The 7,403-nt window shown below is 40.8% G+C and overlaps 1 pseudogene; it reads right to left on the bottom strand.

The window, feature by feature from the left end:
* Positions 1 to 2,652: 2,652 nt before the first annotated feature.
* On the bottom strand, positions 2,653 to 3,446 carry LOC102435414 (annotated as a pseudogene).
* Between the last annotated feature and the right edge of the window lie 3,957 nt (positions 3,447 to 7,403).

Here is a 7,403-nt window from a genome sequence, read left to right on the forward strand (position 1 = left end):
AAACTTTGTTTATAAAACAGGAGGTTGATTCCTAGACCAGAGTTTGCCAACCTCTGTGTCAGAGAAACGTATTGAAGTACTTATGGATGAAATGATATGATAGAGAAGTAGATAGGGACAAATGAACCAAGCTTGGTCCTAAGTTGATAACTGTTGAAGAGAGGTGAAGGGTATGTAGGGGTTCATGTTATGCATCTATTTTGTATGTTTTAAATCCTCCACTATTAAAAGCTTAATTTATTATTAACAGAATTAATAATGCCAACCAAGATACACGTGTATCTTTGAGGCCTTGACTGGCTGGCATAAAGTGGAGCTTTCCAGAACGGTGGCACCATCATTCTAGCCATTCAAATATGCATTTCCTCTTCTCCATGTTAATCGGAGGCCCAAGTTAAAGTGCCATGGAGCCCAAATGAGTTGGGATGGAACCAATTTCACACTGGCCATTGGACTGTCAGTGTAGCAAAATGTCTCTTCGATGCAGTAAGGAAATGAACTGATTTGCTTTATTTTTTTTACTACCCTCTCTCTCATCCATTCTTATTTCTCTCCATGGCCATACTAGTATATTTTAAGTTCTGCTTCTGTCCTACAGAAGCTAAAACATCTGAGGTCAATTTTTAGTCCAAGTTCATTTTTAAGACTATGTGTGCTAAACGGGGCCCTTTATCACAGGTGTCAGAAAAATTAGAAACAGCTATGCTTATATCCTTAGTTTTCTGTATGTATTATATAGGCTCAAATAATGGTTCTAGAGCCTTACACAAAAATTCTAGAGAGGGCCTTCTTATACCTCAACAACAGCTAAATGTTCCCCCACGCATCAGAAAGCTACTATTAGCATTCACCATTCTGTTTCTATTAGCCAATTTTTCTTTCTTTTCTTTAAATTGCTAGATAAGTAGTACAGAATCCAGGGGAAGGGGTGAAGGCAAATGATATAATAATAGAAAGAGCCAATGTTGGTTTAGATGTTTTATATGTTTTCCCTCATGGGGTCCTTACAACCACCCTATGATATAGAACTATTTCATCTCTTTTATAGATGAAGAAATTAGGTACAGGGCAAGGAAGCAACTGGCCTGAATTTACACAGTTAATAGTGTGTTCTGGTAAGTGGGTGCTTAACCATTAGCCCACACTCTTCTCAGGGAACAAATGGTAGAAGTAGAGAGATACTCATACCTTGGTGTTTTCCTGGGAGGTGAAATGGACAAATAGGGAAGAGGGGGAAAAAACGTGTTGAAACACAAGTAAGTAGAAAGTAGGGATAAGTAATTAGGGGGCTGAAAAGCGAGTGGGAAAAAATCATGGGGAACCCAGCAGCTGTGATTCCTATTTCTTCCTTGGCAATGGTGTCCTGTGTTTTTTGTTTTTCTGGGTTTTTATTTGTTTTTTGCCTCTAGGGAAGTAAACAGGATGCTCAGTTCCTGTTTCATGTCTACAGTCACATTTCTTTAATATCAAAGTAATTTAAGATGCAGAATAGAGAGAACTCACTGGTTCCCAGTGGTGACAAGAGCTCAACTGTGCTTCCTTTTTTAATAAACAAGATGAAACATCCTCATGAAAACATGAGGCAAATTATGTGCTGTTTTTCTGAAAACACTGCTAGGCTTCAGTGTGACTCTTAAAAACAATGAACATGCCCCTGTTTCTGATCTCATAGCGAAGAGGCAACTCATAGAATCAGAGCAAGGCTTGATGCATTATATTTCATTTCCCTCATGTACTCCTTATTCCCTGTCCTAATTCCACTTCTGTATCCCTTTGCCAACAGTGAGGATGCCACCTTTCAAAATGAGCAGCTAAATTCTTCTGTTGGAATTAGAAAGACCTCACTCCAGTCATTCAAAAACATCCACTGCTCTTTGGGTTTTGTACCATTGGAATCAATTTCCAAAACGCATTCTCTTTCCTTAGCCAAAGGCTTGAAAATGTGGAAACCCTGAATTTGAGAAGAGATTAGTTAGACTCTCCCCATGCCTGCCTAGCTGGGAGGCTCACTTAAAGATAACACCTAATTATGGCTAGAGCAAAGAAAGCCTAGTTGTCAAACATCCAAAATAAATAAATAAAAGTAGGGAAGTTAATAACTCTGAGCAGGCTGTGACAGACGATGATGATTATGGACTTCTGAAGCATTTTGTTTGAGATTCAGTGACTTCAAATGGTCAGGGGAGCAGAACTCAATTAACAATTTTATAAAAACCTTCAATTAAAAAACATTGTTCAGGTGAAAACCATCAGATCATAAAAAGAATGAGGAGAGGCTCCTGTCACTAGGCAATTCAGAAGCAACGCCAACTGTACTCTAGAGAAAAATGCTTTTTACCCTTTCTCAGAAATGAGGATATACAAAAAGCAGGACTAATGTTTTTCTTTAGATATAACTGCTGCTGAGCCTAACCTGGACCCACTGGCCCCTTAAATTCTCACTCTCAGCTCCAGGTCCTTTCAGGAGTATTAATACGTGGGAACATGTGTAGGTAGGGGATAGGAGTTTTAACTAGCATTTGCTGAGTATTCACTATGTAGCAGGCACTATTCTAAATGCTATCTTCTCTTTCCATTTTTTTAAAAAATCACAAATAGGTTTTTTTTATTTGTTAGCATTACCTGTCTGAATTTTAAACAGATTCTGGGCTGGAGGCTCATATCCACCCGCTCATTCAACTTTAGCACCTGTCTCATCCCCAGTAGCTTTTCCAGAACTGCTACCTTCACCATGAAGCTCCATGAGTTTTCCCAATTCAAACTTGGGCTTCTTCAGCATTTTGACTTTTCTAACAAAGACATCATGGAGCGGATAAATAGATTGGCAAGCCTTTTCTATGTCCTTTCCAATGCTGTCTGGAATCAATTTATGGACCACTTCTTTCAAGTCATTTGTCTGTACCTCTCGGGTCATGATTTCCATCATCTTCTTCCGGATTTGGCAAACTTGCTGATGCTGAGCATAAGAGGTCTTCCGAATCTGATTGTTGCGCTTTTTAGTAAAATCAACACAGAAGAGACGAAGCAAATAACCATCGGTAGTCTTGACATCGACATGAGCTTCAATCATGGTCTGCCACTTCTTGACCATAGAGCACATTTTGTCACGGGTAAGGTCCATGCCATGGAAATTAGTCAGGCAGTTTTTGCCCTGAACATCCTCAGTAATTAGCTTGAATTTTCTAAATGCAACTTCATCATTCTGCAGATCAGCTAGGCTCACTTCAAAAACACTACCCTTGAGACCATCAGATGCAATTTTGGTTCCTTGAGTTCTCGTAACCAGTGTTTTTCCAATATTTCTTATATTGAACATAGCTGGTGCTTTCACATCATACCAATCTTTCTTAGAAAATGGATCAACCACTTTCTTCTTGGCTCCCTTTTTGCCGCCTTTCGTAAGGCGCTTGTTCTTGCCCACTGCCATGGTGCTGCTCAGAGAGCCAAAAGGCTTCTCTTTCCATTTTTAACCCTATTAGGTAAGTACTAGTAGCCATCTCATTTTAAAGATAAGGAAACCGTGGTCCAGAGAGATTTTATAATTCTCACAAGATTACACAATTAGTACTGAAGCAAACTCAGATTGCAAACTCAGGCAATCTGGCCCAGAGCCCATGCTCTTAATACCACTGTAGTTCCATGGGATTTCTAAATAAGAATTCTTGCTAACTAGATTCAAATAGTTCTCAGATTTCATTAGACCCACACCCCCACGACCACACATACCTTCTTAGCTGAGAAAGCTGAGACCCAGAGAGGTTGAGACTGTCACAGTAAACTAATGTTGCATGGGGGTGAGAAACCAGTCTTCTGTGAGCTTACCTATTCTCTTCTTCCATCTTTCATCAATGGCACTCTTTTAGGAGATATTTCATCAGAGGAACCATGGCAACATGGAGATGCACTTTTCAGATCTGCCTTCTAGAAAAAATGTGTTGTTCAGCTACACGGAGTATGTTTAGTTGAAAACCTGCAGTTGTTAAGTGCCTTCAAGATCTACCTTAACTTTCGAGCTGAGGCCATACTCTTCCTCAGCAGTCCCCAGCCAAAGACTCAGCATGGTGGGAACACTAGGGTCGTTGTTGCCCAATGGTATAGGAATATGATTTCTTCCTAGTTTTCATTGCTGGGTGCCCATGTATGCATCCCAACATGGCAAGGAGCAAAGAGCATGGGTCTGAGCAGTGTAAAAACATTGGTAAATTGATCAAAACAGTGCAACTGTCAATACTGTTTCCCCCATATATGAGACATGCAATCTAGGGCAAGATTCACAGCCTTTATGTATTTCTATCTTATCATTTATAAAATAGGAATAATCTCTAACTCACGAGGTAGTTGTGAGAATTAAATGATGCTCAATAAATAGTGGTTCCCTTTCCCAAGATCATAGTCAAATTTTGTGCTTGATATTCACAGTCAGCTCCATTATAGTCTCTTGTACCATCTATGTATATAAAACCCTAATATGCAAATAGACTGAACAGTGGAACAACTGAACAACCAGTTGTTATAATGTGCGCTGACCACCAAGGGGTGTGCACGGAACATGGCAGGCGTTGGCTGCAGTGGGATGGTGGAGCAGGTGACGCCAGACCAAGATGGGGCCGCCAGTCACTGTCATCAGGGCCAGCCTCTGGTGGTTACTGAACATTCTTTGCTCTCGTGCACCACTGTCCCACTCGGTGCTTTCACCTGCTGCCAGTACTAGCCCCACTCACACCTGCTGCCAGAACTGGAGCCACCGCTTGTACCTGCTGCCGGCGCCCAGCACCAGCCCTGATCACTCAGCACCGTCAGCAGGTGTGAGTGGTGGCTGCCAGCCCCCGATCGCCCTCACGGCTTCTCCACCTCCCCCCTGCTCCTGAGGGGACAATCAGGGCAGCAGCTGCCTCTCACAACCACTGCCAGCGACAGTCCCACTTGCACCTGCTGCTGGTGTCAGAGCCACTGCTCGCACCCACTTCCAGCATCGGCCCTGCTTGCACCTGCAGCTGGCGCCAGAGCCACCGCTCACACCTACTGCCGGTACTGGTGCCAGTCCTGATTGCTCGGTGCCATCAGCGAGTGTGAGTGGCAGTTGCCAGCCCCGATGGCCCCTGAGGGCTTCTCCATCTCCCCCTGCTTCTGAGGGATGATTGGGGCAGCAGCCGCTGCTCACACCTGCTGACAGCACCAGCTCTGCTTGCACCCACTGCTGGCACCAGCCCCAATCGCTCCATGCTGTTAGTGGGTGCTAGCGGGGCCAGCGCCATCAGTGCATGGGAGCAGTGGCGGCGAGAGCGGGACTGCTGGCAGAGAGGGGACTGGGGGTCGCGACAGGAGGGGCCAGATGGGGGCACAGAGGATGGGCTGAGACCCGCATCTGTGCCCACCACAGCCTCGCGGCCCACAGTTCCTTTCAAGGTGTACGAATTCGTGCACTGGGCCCCTAGTATTTGTATAAAATTTAGAGAATTTCCATCTTTTGATGAAAGACTTGGTTTTTTTTTATAAGCACACTGCCTTATGTGACTATATAATACCATATATAACATATAAAATAAAGTTATATGTCATAATCAATATGCTTATATATTTGGACAAATTTATTTGATAAGGAAGCTGGTATAAATTTTACTGGGAGAAGTAAATTTTGAGTGGGAGACATTTTGTTGTAATTCATGATATGATGACAAGAGATGTTAGAGTTCTAAAAAGGTATGGAATGGTAAAAGGACTGTTAATTGAATGGAACTCCTGGGTAATTTATGACTATAAACTATTGACTATATAATTGACTATATTAATTTATGACTATATATTACTGAAAATTCTTTCATTCACCAATCCATTCCACTGATCCACTCAAGGTAGTAACATTGCAGTACGTAGAAACATATATAAGAAATTATCTTTATCATGTGGGAACTTTGCATGTAGTAGGGGGAAAAAATAAAATAAGTGGAAATACGCGATAAATGCTCCTGAGAGTTGTATAATATGCCTACAGGTTTCCAAAGCATGTGAAATCAGACAGAAAAATCTTTCTCTGACCGAAGAGAAAGACACATTTCTTTAATGGAAGAGACAGAATTACTTTGGACTTTGAAGATTCATGAAGAATTGGCAGGATACCATAAACAAAAGAGAGTGCATTTTACGCTATGAAGTTGGAAAAGAGGGGAAGTGGTAACTCCGGGAATGGTGACTATTTTGGTTAGCTAGATGATGATGATAGAAGATTAAATCTAAAAGGTAGGTTGGAGGTTGATGGATGATGGAAGGTCTGCAATAATGGTCTGGGAAATTTAGTGGTTTTTTGGTAGACATGTGAAGACACAGGTTTTTAAGTAGTAGACTGATACACGCCAAGTATTTTTAATTAATTTAAACTTCCAATTAGCTATTTAATAGCTACAATATAATGAATCAGAGGCTCCAAAACTTCCTAAGTTCACAATACTCTGTGTCTCTGTAATTCTTTCATTGGATCCCTAGGCCAAATGAAACACCCAACAATTCCACTAAATAAGTGGTTAAGTCCAAACAACTTATTAAATATTTGTATCCTAAAAACTTAGTAGCCATTTGAATAAAATAATGCATATAAATAAAAGCATATATTTTTAAATTTCACTCATTAACCACAATTACTTCCCAATGGGATGTGTGCACCTGCTGGGCATTGTACAATTTCTCAAACCTTGGAATCAATTTCTTAAACCACCACCCTCATTTCCTGTTCTACATTGATTTTTCACTTGGTATTTGCTTTTTTACCACAGCAGCTGCTGAATACCCAGCTTCACAAAGATATCATGTAATCAAAAGTAATATCACCATATCTAATGCTGAAACTATGAACTACATCAAACTAGTAGTTTGCATAGTGTCCAAAATATGTTGCATAGCCCTGTTTCTCCCTCAAAAATTAAAAATATCCTACGGATCCCACTCCTGATTATATATCTAAAGAAAAAGAAATCAATCTCAAAGAGACATCTGCACTCTAATGTTCATTGCAGCATTATTCATAATAGTCAAGCTACAAAAGCAATCTAAATGTCCTTTGATGGATGAATGGATAAAGAAAACGTGGTATACATGCACAATGAAATATTATTCAGCCATAAAACAAAAGGAAATTCTGCTATTTGTGACATGGATGAACCTGGGGTGATTATGCTAAATGAAATAAATCAGACCAAGACAAACTGTATGGTATCACTTATATATAGAATATTTTTTTAAAGACTGATTTCTTAGAAGCAGAGAGTAGAATGGTGGTTACTAGGGGCTGAGGGGGAGGGGAAATGGAGATGTGTTAGTCAAAGGTTATAAACTTTCAGTTAGAAGATAAATACGACATGGTGACTATAGTTAACAAAGTGGTATTGTATACTTGAAATTTGCAGAAAGTG

This window comes from Myotis lucifugus, unplaced genomic scaffold (assembly GCF_000147115.1).
Source record: "Myotis lucifugus unplaced genomic scaffold, Myoluc2.0 scaffold_49, whole genome shotgun sequence".
Lineage (NCBI taxonomy): Eukaryota > Metazoa > Chordata > Mammalia > Chiroptera > Vespertilionidae > Myotis > Myotis lucifugus.